The sequence below is a fragment of the Ovis aries genome, chromosome 10 (assembly GCF_016772045.2).
Source record: "Ovis aries strain OAR_USU_Benz2616 breed Rambouillet chromosome 10, ARS-UI_Ramb_v3.0, whole genome shotgun sequence".
Lineage (NCBI taxonomy): Eukaryota > Metazoa > Chordata > Mammalia > Artiodactyla > Bovidae > Ovis > Ovis aries.
In genome coordinates, this window is record NC_056063.1 from 60578420 (window position 1) to 60602782 (window position 24363).

At 39.1% G+C, this 24363-nt stretch overlaps 1 pseudogene; it reads right to left on the reverse strand.

Moving 5' to 3' along the window:
- Positions 1-19053, reverse strand: part of LOC105616265 (protein FAM53B-like) — a 201154-nt pseudogene extending 182101 nt beyond the window's left edge.
- Positions 19054-24363: the final 5310 nt, after the last annotated feature.

Sequence of the window (24363 nt, forward strand, 5' to 3'; positions counted from 1 at the left end):
AGCTATATGTATACATATATCCCCTTTTGGATTTCCTGCCCATTTAGGTCACCACAGTGCATTGAGTAGAATTCCTCTGCTATGCAGTAGGTTCTCACTAGTTACCTGCGTCAGACATAGACTGGCGATTCAATTCACATGATAGTATACATGTTAGAATGTCATTCTCTCCACTGAAACATAGAGTTTTAACAACCAAAAAATTTAAGCTAGTTGTACTTGGGTTAGCTGTTTTCCATGTGGATCAATGGTAAAGAATTCGCCTGCCAATGTAAAATATGTAGATTGTATCCCTGGGTCGGGAAGATTCCCTGGAAAAAGAAATGACAACTAACTTCAGTACTGTTGCCTGTGAAATTCCATGGACAGAGGAGCTTGGTGGGCTACAGTCCATGGGGTCACAAAGGAGTTGGAAATGACTTAGTGACTAAATAACAACATTTGAGTTAGTTATTGAGAATGAACGACATTTAGAAGCTAAATATGTCCTATTTTAATAGTTATTTTGGATAAAAATATGCATGAATGAAAGAAATAGGAGTTTGAATAAAATTGGGAGCATAACATTTTAGAGCATTCTATTTGAATAAAATTAAGAGTGCAACAATTATATAGGAAAATATTAAGTATGTTGTCATTCATGAATATCTTAAAAAAAAAAAAAAAGAACAGAGTCACATTTTTAGTCTCAGTCCCAGCATTCTCCCAGCAGTGTCTTACCTTCACATAAGCTGATTTTTCCTTCAGTTCCCAAATTGTCCCCACTGTTGTAGTTTTGAGGAACTTTCTGTATTCCTTGTGGCTAATCAAGTTCTCTTTGTTAAGAGTGAAGCTGCTTAGCTTTTCCAGCTTCTGCCAAAACAAACAGTATCTGGAATAGTCAAAATAGTTTTGAAAAATACAAATGAGAAGGGGTTGGGAAAAGGAAATTTAAAATAACTAAAATAATTACATAATTAAAAGGAAATTTAATATAACTCAGAACTAAGGGAAACAGAATCTTATAGAATGGTACATTTTAAAATTCTGTGTTTTAGTCTAGAACTCTGGATATCTAAGTTAGTCATAGTTTGCAGACTTTTGGGGAAATAAATTGAGAATTATAGTTTAAATAATCATAATCATAACTGATATAGAAAATAAATATAAACCTTTTAAAAGTAACATATGTGTATGCACATATATAGAACTGATGCAATTAAGGAGAAAAATATAATTTATATCAAGTGTATCAAGATGCTGCTACTGCTGCTGCTAAGTCACTTCAGTCATGTTCCACTCTGTGTGACCCCATAGACGGTAGCCCACCAGGCTCCTCCATCTCTGGGATTCTCCAGGCAAGAACACTGCAGTGGGTTGCCATTTCCTTCTCCAATGCATGAAAGTGAAAAGTGAACTTGAAGTCGCTCAGTCGTGTCCGACTCTTAGCGACCCCATGGACTGCAGCCTACCAGGGATTTCCCAGGCAGGAGTACTGGAGTGGGGTGCCATTGCCTTCTTCGTATCAAGATGAGTATTCCCAATTCCACTTAATGGTAGCAAACTGAAATGTTTATCTTAATAGTTAAAATGGTTTTTTCCTCAGAAATTGTCTTCACCTTTTTGTGGCCTCTTTATTTAGGCCTGATTTCAAATTTTCCCAAGTGGCATGCAGAAGCTCATGTGATGGTCATCCAAACATAGGTGAATTGAGGGCATATGTGATCTTTTGTAACGTCTATTTTGTTATGATGCCTAGGGCTGTTTGTTGTAGCTTGTGGACTGAGAAATCAGTTAAAATATTCCAACTGGTAGCACCATGTATTCCATTCTAAACATATTCACGTATGTTCACTCAACTAAATAGAATAAAAGCTCAATCACATAATTAGATAATTTTTAAAAATAGGGTCAATGTTTCCAGAATGTACTGAGACAATAAATGGCTAAACAAACAATAATAGAATCATAAGATTGATCCAACAATATTTACTGGCAATGGATATAGGCAAGTTTGGGCAAACTAAAACCAATAACACCACCAAAAACCCCACAGACAAACAAACAAACAAAAAAAATACAAACAAACAAAAAAAATATGCAAACACCATTGGTAGATTTTAGCATGTACATGTGGTTAAAGTGAAGTTGTTCAGTTGTGTCTGACTCTGTTTTTCCAGGCAAGAGTACTGGAGTGGGTTGCCATTTCCTTCTCCATGCATGTGGTTACTTATTATCTATAGGTTAAAACCATAGCATAGTCAGAAAGTCTTTGTTGTCCATCACTGGATCCACAAGTAAACAGTAGTGTAATTTAGGTGAGCAATAAGTGCTAAAAAAATTTGTTGAATGAATGAATGAATAAGTGAATGGATTCTTGTTCCTTGCTTTGTCTTTACATTTAGTATGTACTTAGTTGCTCAGTCATGTCTGACGCTTTACAACCCGGTGGACTTAGCCTGCCAGGCTCCTCTGTCCATGGGGATTCTCCAGGCAAGAATACGGGAATGAGTTGCCATGCCCTCCTCCAGGGGATCTTCCCAACCCAGGGATTGCATTGCAGGTGGATTGTTTACAGTCTGAGCCTCCAGGGAAGCCCAATCTACACAATAGGGAGGTTTTCTGTGAAAAACTTTGATCTGTTGCAGCAATTTTGTGATTCTACAAATTATTGCTAAAGTCAAGGAGATCATTGGTGCTCCTTTGTGATTTAGATTTACAAGTAGTAGCTTTCTGAGAAATTGCTGCTGCTGAAAATGCTATTCTAAGGCAAGAAACCATGGTTTGTTTGGCAGAGAGCATTTCTACTCTCTCTATAAACATGAAAAAATATTAAAAAGGTTCACCAGATATGAAGGCTATGAGTAATTTTTTATTAACTTGCTTAAAAGTATTTTTGTTTACATTTCTATATGAGAATTTCCTACTTAAAAGTTGTTAGACAAAATCAGATTTCATATTGATGCCCCTTAACTTTTCCTATAAAAATATTTTAAACTAGATAGTTCTTACTACACAAAGCTTGCGTGGTAAGCAAAATAATGACCTCTCAAATATATTCATGTCGTACATCCAGAATCTCTGGCAATCTTACATTACATGGCAGAGGGGGATTAAGGTTGCAGATGGCATTAAATTTGCTACTCTACAGATTTTTTTAAATTGGATTACCTTGGATTACCCCAGTGGTCTCAATATAATCACAAGGGATCATAAATTTGGAAAGAGGTAAAGTAGTCAGAATCAGAGAGAAGGCAGAAAAAATAACCCAGAGAAAATGATTCAGCCTGATCTTGCTGCTATTAAAGATGAAGGAATGGGGTGACAGTCAAGGAATGCAGGTGGCCTGTAGATGCTGAAAAAGACACGTCAACGAATTCTTCCCTAGAGCCTACTGAAAGAAGTATAGTAATACAGACCTTAGAGATGACTTTATATCAGTGAGACTCATTCTGGATTCGGACATGGGATTTGTAAAAAAATTAATTTGTGTTATTTTAAGCCATTATGTCTGTGGTAATTTTAAATAGTAGAAAAGAAGCTAATACATAGGTTATTCAATATTAAAATACTTTATAAATAGTACAGATCTCCTGCAACACAAGTGGATTCTTTACCATCTGAGCCACCAGGGAAGCCCAAATAATTTTAATAAATGTTAAATTTTAATATGAGCATACTGACACCTTTGAATTTTATTTCAATATTTTGAAGAGAAAACTGTGAATTAACATCAATGAATTGTTTGCTGATACATTCAAGAGGATATGGTGAATTTATGCTCTGGTAATAATCACCTCTGTTTCAACACATGCCATTAACTAAACAAATACAGTGGAGTAAAATCCCTAAGACAACTGAGCTATGCTGCTGCTGCTGCTAAGTTGCTTCAGTCGTGTCCGATTGTATGCGACCCCATAGACGGCAGCCCACCAGGCTCCCCCATCCCTGGGATTCTCCAGGCTAGAACACTAGAGTGGGTTGCCATTTCCTTCTCCAATGCATGAAAGTGAAAAGTGAAAGCAAAGTCGCTCAGTCGTGTCCAACTCTTAGCAACCCCATGGACTGAAGCCTACCAGGCTCCTCCGTCCATGGGATTTTCCAGGCAAAAGAGGACTGGAATAGGGTGCTGTTGCCTTCTCTGCAATTGAGCTACAGAAAAAGGAAAATATCTGGAGATGAGAGAACAATCCACTTCCTTCCTCACTGCCCAAAGGCGGAAATGATATTTTAAGCAAACAGATCAACGATCTAAGATTGTGTGGTATGGCACTGGTTTGCCTCCCATAGCAGAAAAGGAATTGAAGCCAGACTCACTGCTTGAAGCTTGAATCTGCTGGGGACTCCATAATAGGCTATATTGTAATAAGAGGCTGAAAAGCTCCTGCCACACTTCCCTCTTTTCAAATATCATGTGCCTTGGTGAGCTCTATGCCTAATGAAGAAGAAAGACACAGACACAAGATTTTCAAATCCAAATATCTCACTTGCACTGAGGATATATCTGCATTTCACCAGTCTCATGTTGGAGTAATGAACCTAAATCACAATTAATTATAAGTCCTATTTCTCAACTTGAGGCCTAGCATACTAAATGGAGGTAATAATGACTTCAACAAGAAAATAAAACTTCACACAGGAAGAGACAAACACAGTGGTGGAGAGAGAAAGACAAAGACAGAGAATAAGATGAAAATAAAAAGTTCTCTTCAAATAATCTTGCAAGCCAAAATTTTAGACCACTTGGGAGAACATAATTCTATGAAACTATTGAGAAAAGAAAGGATTGGAATAGAAATTCACTTTAAAATATAAATTTTCAAAAATAATCTAAATTACAAATACCAAGGATATTCAAAGGAAAAAAAGTGGAGAAACATCTGACAAATAAAAAAAGAAAAGCAAAAGAGAAATTATGAATTAAAAGTTTCAGGGTATTTAATGCCCTTGCTCCCTGTTTCCAGGATGTTCTATGAATTTACTGTGTTTACTGTCCAAGGCTAGCAAACAATGTTTTAGTTTCAATTGGGCAGGCCCATCTATACAGCTACTCGACCTAGCTCCCAGTAACTGCTCCCTTCTTTGCCCTAGTGGAAGCAAAGATGCCCTGCTCTTTCTGTGCATAGGGTACTACAAAATTCCTATATGGACCTTCCAAGCCCTGCCTTTGTAAATATTTTCTTAATTTTTACCTATTCTTACAGTTTGATTTTGACATCTGTTTCATACTGGGAAAGTTACCGATCGAAGAATTGTATTGAAATAGTTTCAGTAATAGTCCTTTTTTTCTTTTTTAAGAGAGCTTCTGAGTTCAGTTGCTTATATATTTGTGGGATGAATGAGTAAACCTTTTTATGTGGGAGATTAGGATACTGTTATCTTGTAACCATAGAAAACAGTTCATGAGCAAAGAAAAAATTGATGACTAAAAATATCTAATTTATAATACAAGTGAAAATTTTAAAGCCTTGTTGGTTGCTTTATCTTCTGTATTTAAAGAACAGAAAAAGTAAGAACCAATGTTAGGATCTTTGAGGATTTCTGAGTCATAACATCAATAATACGCCCCATTCCACCAGGACTCTTAAGTTCTTATAAGGCAGTGACAAGGAAGGAGGGCTTCTTGGAAACATGAAATGAGAACTATTGAAAAGAATCAGATGAGTCTGTGAACCTCAATGTGCCTCAAGCCTGAAATTCCCTTGCCAGACAAACTATTTTTCCTCTCTTTGAAGGAACTAATTTACCCTGAATAACAATTTCTGAGGACTGCCTATGGGGTAGCTGCCTTACAAACCAATGTTATTCAAGATCCAAATCCATGACCCTTCATTACTTCCATTCTTATAGTGATATAGATACCAAACTATCACAGTTACAGAAATATAAACAAAAATATTGAAGATAACCTATAAATGAAAACATATCCCCCAAAATGGGTGTTTGCTTTCATCAGTTTATATAAGTAGAAGTAAGTGTCTCAGCAGGAAATAAGTGGCACACTCAAAATAAAGAATTTGGTGACAATTTAGTAAAGTGAATATTTATAAAGGCTTTCAAGACTTTTTAAAAAGATGCACAGTTACCTCTGTGGTCACTGACTTTTGTTGACAATGGACAATGTTGGATGACAATGCAATGAATTAAGTTTGCTGTGATCAATGGAAATAAAGGGATACAGAGAAGTTGAGGCAAGGTAATAGCTGCTGACCATCAAAGGCAAAGATGATTCCAATGATCAAAATAAGCCATAGCTACAAACACATGAGCTTATCTAACCTATAAGGCATCTGTGAGTGTGGCTAATTAGTCACAGGGTCAAGAGATATATAAGGCATAGAAAAGCTTACCAAGTTGTTGCTTCACATACAAATTGGCAAATAATAAAATAATAATTATTAAAAATAATAAAAATAAAAATTAAAAATTATTATAATTAGAGTATGTTTAAGGAAGTGTTCTATAATACAGCTGCTGCTACACACAATACATTTGTCCTGCTACCATGTATATAGGTGACTAAACATTAGAGAAAGGAAAAGAACCCTTAGGGATTATGAGGTGCTGGCCCTAAAATGATATTAATCTTTAGAAATAAGTGGGCTCTTAATCAGATGAGAGATTTGTAAAGGTTAGATGACAGATGAAGTTCTGGCTTGAATCTGACTAGCAATGGATATAGTGGGACTGCAAATTGTCCCTGTGGTTAATTATCCAGCTTCAGATTACATGATAAATCTTAATATATTTTGCATGTGTCATATTCCCATATTGATTTCTGACCTAGGAAGCATATATATCATTATAGAGTGTGGTTATATGGCAGACAGGTAATAAATGAAGTATTGTGCTCATCTAGACCAGAGTACGTATATTGAATCTACAGACCACAGTCCCCAGAGTCATATTTACAATAAACACACCAGATAATTCACACATTGTGGTTTGGACCTTTGTTCTGTTGATTAAGAGCTAATGCTTTGAAATGGCTAAGTGAAGTTTTACAATGGATTCCCTCTCCTGATCATGATATTAAATAAAAACAACAGTACTTGCCTGAAGGAATGGCAGAAAATAGATCCTACCTTTAAATGATAAAGGATGCAAGAGTGGTTGAATCCATGATGTCTTAATTTCTGTCTCTGGTCCTTATCCTTGCAAAAACTAGAATGATCCTGAAGGATGAAGTGCACTCTGTATGTTCAAACAGATAATAAGCTAATTGCAGACCCTGTGTCCAAACTGGGTTATTTTCTATAGCTGATAAAGTCTGAGGTACATGGTATATGCCTACTGACTGAGTGAAGAATTTGTGTCTGCCCATATTGCAAAAGAAATGGAAAAACAATTCTCATTCTCTTAGAATGAACAGCAATTTGAAGGTGTACTTGTGACCTAGGGTATTATTAAAGCTTTCCCTCTCTGTCATAATATGATAAAGATCTGGATCCTCTGAACATCCTGAAGAACAGAGCATTGGTCTACCACATGACTGTCATCCTGCTAATCAGAACAGATGAACAGGGAATCCCTGGTATCCCAGTGGTTAGGACCCTGTGCTTCCACTGTAGGGGGGATGGGGGGTATGTGTGATCCTCACTTGGGGATCTTGCAAATTGCATGGCACAGCCCAATAACAAACAAAACAACGGATGAACAGTATTTGTATAGAATGTTAGAGATAAGACACTGGCATAGCAGAGGATGAAGATAAACTCCATAAGGACCCCAAAATTTTTCCATCAGTAGATTTTAGGTGTTAGGTTGATTAGACTATATGCTCTGGGGAAACTCTCATACATATGTACAATTAAAGAGAAAATAAAGCTTGTGCACAATTTTTAATAGTGCAAAGTAGGAAATATCAATGCTGATTTGCAGGAAAATTCACGATACAGTACTTTCGTACAATATTCTAATGGACATTAACCAGAGCACATTTAATTTAGCAGGGGTAAATTCAGCACATAAATTTGAATGAAAAAATCCTTCAGAACAATATATGCATAACCATATTTCACCTTTAAATATATGAGTTGAAAAAAGTTTTTATGGAACCAATGATACTAAATTATAAAAGAACATACAGTGGAATGATACATCTGAAATTGTGACAGTGGTTACATCTAGAATAAAAGGGAGATATATCAGAAAGTGTATAGGCCCATAGGGAACTTCAAATATATCTGTAAAATTTCATTTAGTTAAAACATTAAATCTTAAATACTTATGACATAGCGATAATATTTTATTAAGATAGATTGTTGGTATGCAAATGTCTGTTTCATTGTTTAACATGTTTACTTATATATTTGAAATATGTAATCATAGAAGTACTCTCCAGGTGTTCCAATGGTAAAAAATATGCTTGCTAGTTCAGGGGACACAGGAGACATATGTTCAGTCCCTGAGTTGACCTGATCCCCTGGGGCAGGAAATGGCAACCCACTCCAGTTTTCTTGCCTGGAAAATTCTGTGGAGAGAGGAGCCTGGTGGTCTACAGTCCATGGGGTTGCAGAGTCAGATATGACTGATTGATTGAGCGAGGACACATGCAATCATCTAAATAATAAAAATAAAATATCTTTTTTTAAATCTTTTTTTAAATTTTATTTTTTTTATTTTTTAAATTTTAATATCTTTAATTCTTACATGCGTTCCCAAACATGAACCCCCCTCCCACCTCCCTCCCTATAACATCTCTCTGGGTCATCCCCATGCACCAGCCCCAAGCATGCTGCATCCTACATCAGACATAGACTGGCGATTCAATTCTTACATGATAGTATACATGTTAGAATGTCATTCTCCCAAATCATCCCACCCTCTCCCTCTCCCTCTGAGTCCAAAAGTCCGTTATACACATCTGAGTCTCTTTCCCTGTCTTGCATACAGGGTCGTCATTGCCATCTTCCTAAATTCCATATATATGTGTTAGTATACTGTATTGGTGTTTTTCTTTCTGGCTTACTTCACTCTGTATAATCGGCTCCAGTTTCATCCATCTCATCAGAACTGATTCAAATGAATTCTTTTTACGGCTGAGTAATACTCCATTGTGTATATGTACCACAGCTTTCTTATCCATTCATCTGCTGATGGACATCTAGGTTGTTTCCATGTCCTGGCTATTATAAACAGTGCTCTGATGAACATTGGGGTACATGCGTCTCTTTCAATTCTGGTTTCCTCGGTGTGTATGCCCAGCAGTGGGATTTCTGGGTCATAAGGTAGTTCTATTTGCAATTTTTTAAGGAATCTCCACACTGTTCTCCATAGTGGCTGTACTAGTTTGCATTCCCACCAACAGTGTAGGAGGGTTCCCTTTTCTCCACACCCTCTCCAGCATTTATTGCTTGCAGATTTTTGGATCGCAGCCATTCTGAAGGAACCAGACAAGGGTGTCCACTTTCACCGCTACTATTCAACATAGTTCTGGAAGTTTTGGCCACAGCAATCAGAGCAGAAAAAGAAATAAAAGGAATCCAAATTGGAAAACAAGAAGTAAAACTCTCACTGTTTGCAGATGACATGATCCTCTACATGGAAAACCCTAAAGACTCCACCAGAAAATTACTAGAGCTCATCAATGAATATAGTAAAGTTGCAGGATATAAAATCAACACACAGAAATCCCTTGCATTCCTATACACGAATAATGAGAAAGTAGAAAAAGAAATTAAGGAAACAATTCCATTCACCATTGCAACAAAAAGAGTAAAATACTTAGGAATATATCTACCTAAAGAAACTAAAGACCTATATATAGAAAACTATAAAACACTGATGAAAGAAATCAAAGAGGACACTAATAGATGGAGAAATATACCATGTTCATGGATCAGAAGAATCAATATAGTGAAAATGAGTATACTACCCAAAGCAATTTACAAATTCAATGCAATCCCTATCAAGCTACCAGCCACATTTTTCACAGAACTAGAACAAATAATTTCAAGATTTGTATGGAAATACAAAAAACCTCGAATAGCCAAAGCATCTTGAGAATGAAGAATGGAACTGGAGCAATCAACTTGCCTGACTTCAGGCTCTACTACAAAGCCACAGTCATCAAAACAGTATGGCACTGACACAAAGACAGACATATAGATCAATGGAACAAAATAGAAAGCCCAGAGATAAATCCACACACATATGGACACTTTATCTTTGACAAAGGAGGCAAGAATATACAATGGAGTAAAGACAATCTCTTTAACAAGTGGTGCTGGGAAAACTGGTCAACCACTTGTAAAAGAATGAAACTAGATCACTTTCTAACACCGCACACAAAAATAAACTCAAAATGGATTAAAGATCTAAATGTAAGATCAGAAACTATAAAACTCCTCAAGGAGAACATAGGCAAAACACTCTCCAACATAAATCACAGCAGGATCCTCTATGATCCACCTCCCAGAATTCTGGAAATAAAAGCAAAAATAAACAAATGGGATCTAATTAAAATTAAAAGCTTCTGCACAACAGAGGAAAATATAAGCAAGGTGAAAAGACAGCCTTCTGAATGGGAGAAAATAATAGCAAATGAAGCAACTGACAAACAACTAATCTCAAAAATATACAAGCAACTTCTGCAGCTCAATTACAGAAAAATAAACGACCCAATCAAAAAATGGGCCAAAGAACTAAATAGACATTTCTCCAAAGAAGACATACGGATGGCTAACAAACACATGAAAAGATGCTCAACATCACTCATTATTAGAGAAATGTAAATAAAAATAAAATATCTTATATTAAAAAACATGTTTTAGATCAACTCTGTGAAACTCCATATCTGAGTGCAAAACAAGCCAGTTTTCAGTTCTTGATTCTGCAGCCTTCAGGTGTACACTGTACCTATGATATCCAGAGACATTTCCTTAGCCTATGGCAGTTTATGTCATTACTAGACTACTGGCACAATATCTTGATATTCTTTGACCTCCTGCATTCTCAGAACATTATAACATTCTAGAGTTGAAATAGACTATTAGTGACTCAGGTGGTAAAAAATCCATCTGCAACGCCAGAGACCTGGGTTCAGTTCCTGGGTTGGGAAGATCCCATGGAGAAAGGAACGGCTTCCCACTCCAGTACTCTGGCCTGGAGAATTCCATGGACTGTATAGTCCTTGGGGTTGTGAAGAGTTGGACAAGATTGAGTGACTTTCACTTCACATCATATTAACTAAATTATACAGGAGTTGAAACATTTTTAATAATATATTTGGTTATTCATTTTGTATCAAATGTCACAGGATATGGTAAATTAAAGTATTATCTTCACTACATAGTTTCATATCCCTTCAAACTAGTTTTGTAAACTGTCCAAATCAAACTGATTTTTTTTTAAATTTTATGCTTTGGTTTCAATTGTAGATATCTTTAATTCTTTTTGCATTATGAAGAATATAGGTATATAAAGATAGAGAGATAGATACATTCTGGTATCTGTTAAGTACCTTCATAAATCAACATAGTTATTTCCATATTCCAGTATTCTAGACTCAATTTTAAGCATGATAGATTTAAATAGATAAGAAAATTTACGTTCCTTATGGAGTTAGCATCTTAATGAAATGAAGCTAAACTAGTGTCTAAAGTGCTTCTCTCAGAATTAATTAACATGCAGATATATACAGTATGTGAAATGCCCTTCATGTAAGTCTAGTCACAAGGTAGCTATATTATATAGTAATATTTATGTATACAAGAGCAGAAAGGAAATGATAATTTATATTAAGTCAACAAAATTAGGACACAGCTATAATGACACACATATATATATTGATAGATATATAGATATATGATCTAGTGGAGGTTTTTAAATTATTTTTACTGATTTTATGCAAGTTATTTTTTAACTGAGATGTTCATTTGAAAGCAGATGGAAAGATCATTTCCTGGAGCTGAAAACAGTTCTGGATGATAATAGGAAGGCTTGTCATTTTCTAATATTAGTTTCCCAAGTGGCTAAGTGGTAAAGAATCTGCCTGCAATGCAGGAGATGCAGGTTTGATTCCTGGCTTGGGAAAATCCTTTGGAAAAGGAAATGGCAACCCATTCCAGCATTCTTGCTTGTGAAATTTCATGGACAGAGGAGGCTGGTGGGCTACAGTTCACGAGGTCACAAAAAGAGTCAAACAAGACTTAGCAAATAAACAACAATTAAGTCTCAAAGCATTGACTTGACTGAAATCATTTAGTTATGCTGCTCCAGCATTATAGGTCTTCTGTTTCTGACACCCTTAAACAAACTACCTTGTATGATTTCCTCCTCCACCAATTTCATCATATTTGACTGACTGCTATTCTAAGTCTTCCAAGTGATGCTCAGTAAAACTTGCCATTCCAGGAAGTGATAGATCTTAAAGCTTATTTACAACTTCAGAGAGTATCTGCTTTTGGTGCTATTTTCTTATTAAGTTATAGGTAACCTAATAGTGTGCAGGTCAGGAAGCAACAGTTAGAACTGGACACAGAACAACAGACTGTCCAATAGGAAAAGGAGTACCTCAAGGCTGTATATTGTCACCCTGCTTATTTAACTTATATGCAGAGTCATCATGAGAAATACTAGGCTGGAAGAAGCACAGGCTGGAATCAAGATTGCTGGGAGAAATATCAATAACCTCAGATATGCACCACCCTTATGGCAGAAAGTGAAGAGGAACTGAAAAGCCTCTTGATGAAAGTGAAAGAGGAGAGTGAAAAAGTTGGCTTAAAGCTCAACATTCAGAAAACTAAGATCATGGCATCTGGTCCCATCCCTTCATGGCAAATAGATGGGGAAACAGTGGCTGACTTTATTTTTGGGGCTCCAAAATCACTGCCAATGGTGATTGCAGCCATGAAATTAAAAGAGGCTTACTCCTTGGAAGGAAAGTTATTACCAACTTAGATAGCATATTAAAAGGCAGAGACATTACTTTGCCGACTAAGGTCCATGTAGTCAAGGCTATGGTTTTTCCAGTGGTCATGTATGGATGTGAAAGTTGGACTGTGAAGAAAGCTGAGCGCTGAAGAACTGATGCTTTTAAACTGTGGTGTTGGAGAAGACTCTTGAGAGTCCCTTGGACTGCAAGGAGATCCAACCAGTCCATCCTAAAGGAGATCAGTCCTGGGTTTTCATTGGAAGGACTGATGCTGAAGCTGAAACTCCAATACTTTGGCCACCTGATGAGAAGAGTTGACTCATTTTAAAAGACCCTGATGCTGGGAAGGATTGGGGGGCAGGAGGAGAAGGGGACAACAGAGGATGAGATGGCTGGATGGCATCACTGACTTGATGGACATGAGTTTGGGTAAACTCTGGGAGTTGGTGATGGACAGGGAGGCCTGGCATGCTGCGATTCATGGGGTCACAATGAGTTGGACACAACTGAGCGACTGAACTATACTGAATAGTATTGCTATAAATTATAAAATATTGAAATATTTTACAGAGAGCTTTTTGAATTTTCTCACCCTATAAACCATAATTCTGACAGTCATAGTCCAACAGGATTTCTTTAGTTGACAAAGAATAATAATAGGAAAGAATCTTTACCTAGGTCCTTTACTATGTATATTAGTAAAACTTGTAGCTTATAGGACATACTGAGATGGAAACACTATGTATCTTTTAATAAATGTGAAACAAAGTATAAATATTCATGATTCTCTTACTGTCTAAGAAGTTGGAAGAAGACCTCCTATTGTGTGTTAAGCCACTCAGTGTGTCCGACTCTTTGAGACCCTATGGACTGTAGCCCACCAGGCTCATCTGTTCATGGAATAATTCAGTTGGATGTAATTTATGGAAATGGTCATTATTTTAACTGATTATGAATGATAAAATTTCTTCAGTTCTCATCTCTGGAAACCACTCTCTGCTTATCTTAGGTCTGTCTCCAATGCTATTTTCTTGCGTCTGAACCCTTACTTGAAAAAAAAATTTATTTTTCATATTTACTCAAATTTGCTCAAATTTGACCCCAGTGGCTCAGTGGTAAAGAATTTGCCTGCAATGCATGAGATACAGGAGACCTGACTTCGATCCCTGGGTTGGGAAGATACCTTGGAGGAGGGCATCGCAGCCCACTCCAGTATTCTTGCCTGGAGAATCCCTTGCACAGAAAAGCCTGGCAGACTACAGTCCATAGGATTGCAAAGAGTTGGACATGACTGAACTGACTCAGCAAGCAAATTTGACTTTAATTACAAATGTTATAAACTTTTTTATAGAAAATTTATAATAAACCTTTCTAAGAGGTCTAAGTACCTCCGTTCACAAAGGCTGAAACCCTGTGATTTATTTGGATGCTATTTTTCTTTTAATCATTTCTACAAGCATTTCCATTGCAAGAAATCATCAAACTATTGCATAAACAAGTACTGAATCCGAATCAGTTTTCACGCAAGTCACAGTTCTGGTGATATAAGTATCAATAAAGACACACAGTTGCTTCTCCCTGTAACTCAGAATTTAGTTGTTGGCCTGTGTGTGTGTGTCTGTGCACGCATGTGGTGATAAAAATTCCATATCTTAAGTTCTTACTATGGATGCTAAGATTTTTAAAATGTACACACATATTTCTCATTTAATTTTTACAAAAAACTATAAAGTTGGTTTTATTACCTGCATTACACAAGTCAAGGATGCATAACACAATGAGATTAAGTGTACTAAATAGCTCTTGTTTTACTGATTCCCTTAATGAAAAACAGTATTAATTTGGAGAGAGATGGGGATTTATTTCTGTCCCTTGAGTGAAGTCCTCCAGGGTTTTATATTCAGCAGCTAGAGGTTTATTCATGAAAGACTGAAAGAGCTTTTTTTTGTTGTTCTTTGGAGGTTTTGAGTTCAACTGGTAAGATCTTGCCTCAGGCAGCTTCAAACTGTGGCAAATGCCTAGACAGGAAGACTGGTCATGTGCTTGTGGAAGATTTAAAGGACTATAAGACTGTGGGAAATACCACACCATCTCTTAGCTTCTAACCAGACTCTCTACCTTCAGGCTAAACAGAGCCCGGGTTTTCGGCAAAGGGAAATCTGATTATGAGTTTGACCGTGTGGTTTCCATTTTGAAATGACCGTTCTGAATGACTGCCAAAAGCTCTTCAGTTTTTCTTCTAAGTGGAGTCCATTTACCCGGGTCACAAGATCAACTCATGCCTAGAATGACAAAAGCTCCTAGGGAAGAAATTCATCCATTTTTTCAGATGCAGAAACAGAAGTGTTGCTCAACACTTAATTCCTTTATTTTGACCTGCAGTGACTTCTTTTATATTCTTTGGAGTTCTGTAACATATTAATTGATCCTGCATCTGGAAGGGCATGGTTTTTTTTTCCCCTCCGCATACTTGTTTTTCTGTATTTCTGAGTAAAAACATCTCTTTTCCTGCCTTTTCCCAATCTAACAACCTTTTAGTTCCTCCATTTTCTCTTCATTTTGTCTTAGATTATATCCTATTTCACTTTGCCTACTTTCTAGACCTTCAGTTCAGTTCAGTCGCTCAGTCATGTCTGACTCTTTGTGACCCTGTGAATCGCAACACGCCAGGCTTACCCCATACTTAAAACTAAAAGCTGTTCTACTTCATGACACACAAACTGAAACAATGCTTTTAAATCTAGGTCCTCAAAATGATTCAAGGAAACAAAAGCCATTCCATTGTATAAATTTGGGAGGTTTCAAGTGTCAATTTTCTCATCTTGCCTTACTTCATTTTAACTGCCAGTTTTTTGGCTTCTTTTGACCTTTATGCCCCATGTATCCGAGGTACAATTTTTCATTTTCTCTCACTTTCCTCAGGCCTTTATGCTAATTGTATACCTGCGATTTACAGGGAATGTAGGTTTCTGGTGTACTTTCTCAAGGTAGAGTCTTCACATAAATAATCTAATCTGGATCTACTTACATGTTTGTTCCTTTTCCTCACCTTCAGTGAAAGAAAATCCTTTTTTTCTGTATAAGCCTAATCTTTTTATTTCTTTATTGAATCAAAATTCTTACTCCTTCAGAGACCTAGCCCTGTCTATTTAATTTCTTCTCCAAGAGTAATTTTATTTTCTGGGCTTTTATTTTTAGCTTAAAACCATTTATAAATTTCTCATAGGAAAACAAATTTTACTTCAAGACATATTTGCTATTTATGTATGTGAATATACTATACATATATAGTATCTCATAATGTTAATTCTGTTAAATAATGAGGCAAATTTGCTAGTATGTACACCAAATATGTTCTTCAAACAGATTTATTTTAGTTATAACTGAAAAAAATTAAAAAGGAAGAAATAATAGAGCCATATTTAAAAAATCAAAATATATAGACTTAATCTGACAAATGTTAATGGATCCACAGTAACACATTAATGGATCCATTTTATCCAATGTGATAAAATGACTCCTGTTAAAATAATAATGTCCTCAAAACCTTGTAATTAACAGAAATATCTGATCTCATAGCAGAACATATACTAGGTTCCCATGAATGTATATCAGGAAAGGCATACATATGCAAATTATTAATATGGAATTAAGTAAATAATTTAAGGTAAAGTTTAATTCCTTTGTTCTAAATATCTAAAGTGACTATGAATTATTTGTTCAATTTTTATAAGTACTAAAATATGCCAAAGGATAATAAAGAAATGTAAGCAATTTCTCATTCAAACTCATATCCTCCTCAAATATAATTTGACTTTTTTTCTTTTCAGACTGATTTTTAATCATTTGCTTCTCAAATTGAAGTCTTTCCCCATCCACTACTCCTAACAAATTTATTCTTACTGATATTGAACTTTATCTTTCTAAATCTCCCAGTACTAAATAATATTTTATAAACTATCATTTGTTTTCTTCTTACTTTTACATCATTCAATTCTTACCACTCCACTGCTTTTTCCTTCCCAATTTTGTTTTTATTGAATCATCTTCCCCCATCTTTGTTTTCCTTGTGGTATCTTCCAGTTTTCTCCCTGAAAAGACTTTTTATCTCTCCTTGTAACCCTTTCTTTAACTCTTTGCTGTGTATATTCTCCTTAGGTGACATTACAGAATCTAATGAGTACTGAAGAAGTGAAGTGAAGTTGCTCAGTTGTGTCCGACTCTTTGTAACCCCACGGACTGCAGCCTACCAGGCTCCTCCGTCCATGGGATTTTCCAGGCAAGAATACTGGAGTAGGTTGTCATTTCCTTCTCCAGGGGAACTTCCGACCCAGAGATCAAACCCGGGTCTTCCTCAGCTCCCCCATCCCTGGGATTCTCTAGGCAAGAATACTGGAATGGGTTTCCATTTCCTTCTCCAATGCATGAAAGTGAAAAGTGAAAGTGAAGTCGCTCAGTCATGTCTGACTCTTCGCCACCCCATGGACTGCAGCCTACCAGGCTCCTCCGCCCATGGGATTTCCCAGGCAAGAGTACTGGAGTGGGGTGCCATGAGTACTAGTTCCATTTAATTATCTGCTGATCTCTCTATCACTTTCTCATTCATATTTTCTCTCCCTCTCTCTCATTCATTCTCAAATACCTCTCCCTGTCTCCCCTCTCTCTTTTTCAGCCACACAGGCACTGTTGAGTCTGAGAGAGTTATATATCATGGTCACATACGGTCTCTCTTGGAAATAGAGGCTCTCATAGGCTGTGCACTACTCATGATGTCATGCTGCTACTGCTGCTAAGTTGCATCAGTCGTGTCCGACTCTGTGTGACCCCATAGACGGTGGCCCACCAGGCTCCCCTGTCCCTGGGATTCTCCAAGCAAGAACACTGGAGTGGGTTGCCATTTCCTTCTCCAATGCATGAAAGTGAAAAGTGAAAGTGAAGTCACTCAGTCGTGTCTGACTCTTAGCAACGCCATGGACCACTGCTTACCAGGTTCCTCCGTCCATGGGATTTTCCAGGCAAGAGTACTGAAGTGGAGTGCCACTGTTTTCTCCGAGAACTCTTTATAAGGCTGAACAATTTTTCTTTAAGTTCGGGAAGATCCCCTGGATGAGGAAATAGCAATCCACTCCAGTACTATTGCCTGGAGAATCCCATGGACAGAGGAGGCTGGTAGGCTACAGTCCATGGGGTCACAGAGAGTCGGACACGACTGAGTGACTTCACTTTCACGTCTTCACTTCCAGCCCTCTCTTCCATCGAGGTCCCGAGACTTGCCCCAGTTTGTCCCTGTGCCATCTTGGCAAGATGCAGGGAGGGCCTCTGCTCCTGTGCCTCCTAGGGGCTCCGCCGCTTGATGCCCACCTTCTTGTCATTAAGGAAGCAGGACTGGGAGCGGCTGTGGGCCAGCCCACCCGAGCGCCTGGCCGGCTCTGGCGTCGAGGTGGGGTGCTGCTGGCAGAGGGTGGGCAGTAGTCCGCAAAGGAGAACTGATCGTGCGAGCAGGACAGGGAGCGCTGCATGTCCAGCCGGCCGCCACCCACGGGGCTTGCCGCGTGACCCCAGAGGTCGCCCACCTGTCCGCAGGTGGCTGGGCCCAGCACCCCCAGGCCGGGAGGGCCGATGGGCTGCGGGTGGAGTCCCGCCGGGTCACAGGGCGAGGAGACCGCGTTGGCGTGGGACGGGAGGCTGAAGCTGGAGCTCTGCTGCATGGTGCTGAACCCGTTGGAGTAGCGCTGCACGCTGCCCCCATTGTAGCAGCGTCTCTTCTTCACCGGCGCCCAGAATTTGGACCCCAAGGGCCTCCACGACGTCCGGCAGCTGGCCATCTCGTCCGAGAAGGACAGTGACCGGCACTGGCGCTTGCTGGGGGATGTGGACGGGTGCCCATTGTGGTTGCTGAGGCTGAGGTCTTTGATCAGGTTGGTGATCACGCAGGCGGTGGCCGCCTCCCGGTGCCACAGGGCGCCGTCCTGGCACTTGTCCGGCAGGCACTCCCAGATACTGGCGCTTGGCTGGTCGATCTGAAGGGGACACATTCTGTCCAGGTCTCACCATCTGTCATTTTCCATGGTTCCACAAGAGAAAAGTGTTGGTCCTTGACTCATCTTTTTTGGCGTGTGCGGCTCAGGGTTGAAGGTCCTGCAGGCCGCAGGGTTGGCTCCCTGCTTGTCGAGGCTTTGCCTCAGGATCATCACCATGATGTCACGGGTCAAGGAAATAGTGAAGTACAGATCTGACACAGCTGAATGGAGTTAACCCTGTGCCCTCTGGCATATTCATCCTATAGGACGAGAATGGCCTACCCTCATCTTTGTTCTTTGCCAGATTTCATAAGGGGTAATAAAAGTGAAAGTGGAGAGTGAAAAAGTTGGCCTGAAGCTCAATATTCAGAAAACGAAGATCATGGCATGCAGTCCCATCACTTCATGGGAAATAGATGGGGAAACTGTGAAAACAGTGTCAGACTTTATGTTTTGGGGCTCCAAAATCATTGTAGATGGTGATTGCAGTCATGAAATTAAAAGATGCTTACTCCTTGGAAGAAAAGTTATGACCAACCTAGATAGCATATTCAAAAGCAGAGACATTACTTTGCCAACTAAGGTCTGTCTAGTCAAGGCTATGGTTTTTCCAGTGGTCATGTATGGACGTCAGAATTGGACTGTGAAGAAGGCTGAGTGCCGAAGAATTGATGCGTTTGAACTGTGGTGTTGGAGAAGACTCTTGAGAGTCCCTTGGACTGCAGGGAGATCCAACCAGTACATTCTGAAAGAGACCAGCCCTGGGATTTCTTTGGAAGGAATGATGCTAAAGCTGAAACTCCAGTACTTTGGCCATCTCATGCGAAGAGTTGACTCATTGGAAAGACTCTGATGCTGGGAGAGATTGGGGGCAGGAGGAGGAGGGGACGACCCAGGATGAGATGGCTGGATGGCATCGCTGACTCAATGGACGTGAGTCTGAGTGAACTCCGGGAGTTGGTGATGGACAGGGAGGCCTGGCGTGCTGCGATTCATGGGGTCGCAAAGAGTCGAACACGACTGAGCAACAGAACTGAACTGAACTGAACTCTCTCCCAGACCTCTTAACTATCTCATCTGAGTGAACATTAATGTTCATACACTTAACCAACAGCACTGACAGCAGACATGTGATGAAGTTCAGGGGAGTGATTCTGTTTTACCAAGTATATATAATAAAAGATAGGACCCCAGGGAAACAAGTGGCCAAACTTAGCAATAGATTCCTTGGCCAACAGTTGACCCTATTTGCACTTAAAAATATATATATATTTTTGACTGTGCTAGGTCTTCATCTCTTGTGTGCTGGCTTTCTCTAGTTGTGGAGAGCAGGGACTACTCTCTATTTGTAGTGTGTGAGCTTCTAATTGCAGTGGTTTACCTTGTGAAGCATGGGCTCTAGGGCAAACTAGCTTCAGAAGTTGTAGCTTGTGGACTACAGAATGCAGAATCGGTATTTGAGGCTCATGGACTTAGTCTTATTTGCCCTGCAGCCTGTGAGATCTTCCTGACCAGAGATTGAACAAGTATATCCTGCATTGCAAGGTGGATTCTTAACCACTAGACCACCAGGGAAGTCCTATATGAATTCCTTTTAGCTCTGTCTCTTGTGCCCCACGTGGATACAAGCTGATAAGAAAGACACTATTTTCCATCCTCTGGCGCTAGTGGAAGGCTCAAACTATGCATCCCTCTGCCCATGTAGGGGAATTCTCATCCTCAGCCCAACATCCTAGCAATAATAAAAACACTGAAACTGTCTCTTCTCCCTGCTTTCTGAGGCCACTTTGGATCTGAATGAGAAAACTACCCTGCTCTCCCCAGAGACTTCAGTTACAGTTTTAATGACGTTTTTCGTATCCTTATAATATGCGTGTAGTGTCAACAGTGTCAACATCTGAACCATATTTTGGTTGTGTGGGAGGTCCACCCTGCTCTACAGGATGGTTACATCAGGATAATTACAGAACGGGAAGCATATTAGTTGAGCTAAAATATGTAAAGCATTTAGGACAGTGTGTGGCCCATAGTGAATATTCACCATGTTAGCTGTTAGTAAATGCTGTGTACCACTTCTCCCAGCATGCTGACATTTGAAATATTATGCTAAGGTGAATATAGTTTTTAGCCAAAAGTATAAGGAATGAAGGAGACTTAAGATTCAGTCTCTGGGTCAGGAAGATACCCCGAAGAAGGGCATGGAAACCCACTCCAGTACTGCCTGGAGATTCTTATGAACAGAGAGCCTGGCAGGCTACAGTCCATAGGGTTGCAAAGGGTCAGACACAACTGAAGTAACTTAGTACGCATGCTAAGCATTTAAAAAATTATTTCTTGAACTTAGACACAGAGAATCACTCCTGAGAGAATATCAAAATATATGGTGGTGCAATGGCAACCCGCTCCAGTACTCTTGCCTCGAAAATCCCATGGACGGAGGAGCCTGGTAGGCTGCAGTCCATGGGGTCGCTAAGAGTTGGACATGACTGATTGACTTCCCTTTCACTTTTCACTTTCATGCATTGGAGAAGGCAATGGCAACCCACTCCAGTGGTCTTGCCTGGAGAATCCCAGGGACGGGGGAGCCTGGTGGGCTGTCGTCTATGGGGTCGCATAGGGTCAGATATGACTGAAGTGACTTAGCAGCAGCAGCAGCAGTCACAGCACTAAGAATGCACCTTTCATGTAGTGTCCTGCTGCTGCTGCTACTAAGTCACTTCAGTCGTGTCCAACTCTGAGACCTCATAGATGGCAGCCCACCAGGCTCCCCGGTCCCTGGGATTCTCCAGGCAAGAACACTGGAGTGGGTTGCCATTTCCTTCTCCGATGTAGTGTCCTAATATGCTTTTAAAACCATTAACATGAATCATGCATATGTTCAGATTGTGTCTCATTCAGAAAGGTTACACCTCTTGCTTCCAGTTTTTCAAATTTCTATCATAAGGCCTGCCCATCATATTCAATACAGGAAGAGAGTGTTTATACCTTCAAGCATAAAAAATAAAATATAACTCTTCCTGCCACCTATTGTATCTTTCTTCCACATTCCTCACTTCCAGGGCTGTAACAACAGAGAAGCTCCCTTTGATGTGGTACTGACAAATCAAACTGAACCATTTGTAAACCAGACTCAATCGTCTGTCTTCTTTTAACTTTTTTTTCTAGATTCATTTTCCTTTAGGTATTAGATGAAGCAGATCACTTATACCATTTGCTCAAGATTCCTTTCAATTCCCATCCAGGATGCTAGGATTCTGGATATAATTTCTTTTCTATGGAGGAGGTTCTTTGGGGTGTGAAGCTGATTTGTAACTGATTCATGGAGGGAGTGAGGGAAGCAAAAGGTATCAGTTTTGCTGATGTGAATCAGGTTACAGAAGATATGATTTTGAGTGTAGGAGCTATAGTGGCATCTTCTTATCTCAACTGGTAGGTTTTATTTTTGTCAGCTTCTTACTCAATGCAAACTCCTCTGACTCTCAGCTCTTCTTCAGTTTGTCAATGGAAAAAAGTCCTGAATGTTCAATTCTGGGTCTGTTCCTATACTCAGATCTCTGATTTTTAGGTTAACTATTACACACATAATAAAAACCATTTGCCCCTTCAAAAAAGCATATTCTTTAATTCAATGGATTATACTGAACCACACATGATAGTGTAATTGTACAGAGCTACTGCAAGAAACAGACACTCAAGGAAATAATCTGAAATTGTTTCTCAGATTTGGGTGATTTTGAAAGCAGCAAGAACCTTCTTAACTTGGGTAAATGGCTACTGCTAGATGTTACTATGTGCTGATGTGTTAGGTATTGAATCACTTACATTTTCACCTGTGGTCACCTGATATGAAAAGTATAATAAAGCCAACACTTTGATACATTGTGTGGCTTTTGCAATAAACCATTTCTTCAAGAAAAGTTGGAATATGAAGTCTGTGGATATGGACTGTGATTTATAACACACAGGAGCTTTAAGGAAGAAAATTACAAACACACGATTTTAAATTTTCAGTTCAAGAATGGTCACTTAATCACAAAGTCTCTCTGACTTACCTTGATGGTTTAGCCATGAGGCTCACATGGCAAAAAATAAGATACAAAAGCTGATCCTTCAGATTGCTGATTTAAAGTCTAGATTGATTTTTCAGCTTCACCATAACAGTTATGTGGATATTATAGTATTAATTGGGAGATCATGTTACGTTGAGAATTAGAATGGAGTTGTCGGGTTAAATGAGAAAGATTGCATAAGTCTCTTTGAGCTTTCTGTTTGCCAGCAGAATCAGATCTATTTCCTGGTCTGATGCACCAGTTGTCTTGTTTTTGAGCAAACTCTGAGAGATAGTGAAGGACAGGGAAGCCTGGTGTGCTACAGTCTGTGGGGTTGCAAGGAGTTGGACATGACTTAGTGACTGTACAACAATAACAATGTCCTATTAATGTCTTTATCTGAAAGAATTGTCTTACAAGAGGAATTCTAACCCTTCACCACAGCTCCATTTCTATTGTCTTAGTCACATCTCAGAAAAACTAATGTAGCCACAATTGTGGCAGAAGCCAAATCAGTTAAGTTCAGTCGCTGAGTCGTGTCTGACTCTTTGGACCTCATGAATCACAGCACGCCAGGCCTCCCTATCCATCACCAACTCCTGGAGTTTACCCAAACTCATGTCCATTGAGTTGGTGATGCCATCCAACCATCTCATCCTCTGTCGTCCCCTTCTCCTCCTGCCTTCAACCTTTCCCAGCATCAGGATCTTTTCCAATGAGTTAGCTCTTCTCATCAGGTGGCTAAAGTATTGGAGTTTCAGCTTCAATATCAGTCCCTCCAATGAACACCCAGGACTGATGTCCTTTAGGAGGGACTTGTTTGATATCCTTGCAGTCCAAGGGACTCTCAAGAGTCTTCTCCAACACCACAGTTCAAAAACATCAAATCTTCGGCACTCAGCTTTCTTTGTAGTTCAACTCTTACATCCATACTGACTACTGGAAAAACTATATCCTTGACTAGATGGACCTTTGTTGGCAAAGTAATGTCTCTGCTTTTGAACATGCTATCTAGGTTGGTCATAGCTTTCCTTCCAAGGAGTAAGTGCCTTGTAATTTCATGACTGCAACCACCATCTGCAATGATTTTGGAGCAATCCCCCCCCCCCCAAAAAAAAACCAGTCAGCCATTGTTTCCACTGTTTCCCCATCTATTTGCCATGAAGTGATGGAACTAGATGCCATGTTTTCTGAATGTTGAGCTTTAAGCCAACTTTTTCACTCTCCTCTTTCACTTTCATCAAGAGGCTCTTTAGTTCTTCTTCACTTTCTGCCATAAAGGTGGTATCATCTGCATATCTGAGGTTATTGATGTTTCTTCTGGCAATCTTGATTCCAGCTTGTGCTTCTTCCAGCCCAGCATATAAGCAGGGTGACAATATACAGCCTTGACATACTCCTTTTCCTATTTGGAACCAGTCTGTTGATCCATGTCCAG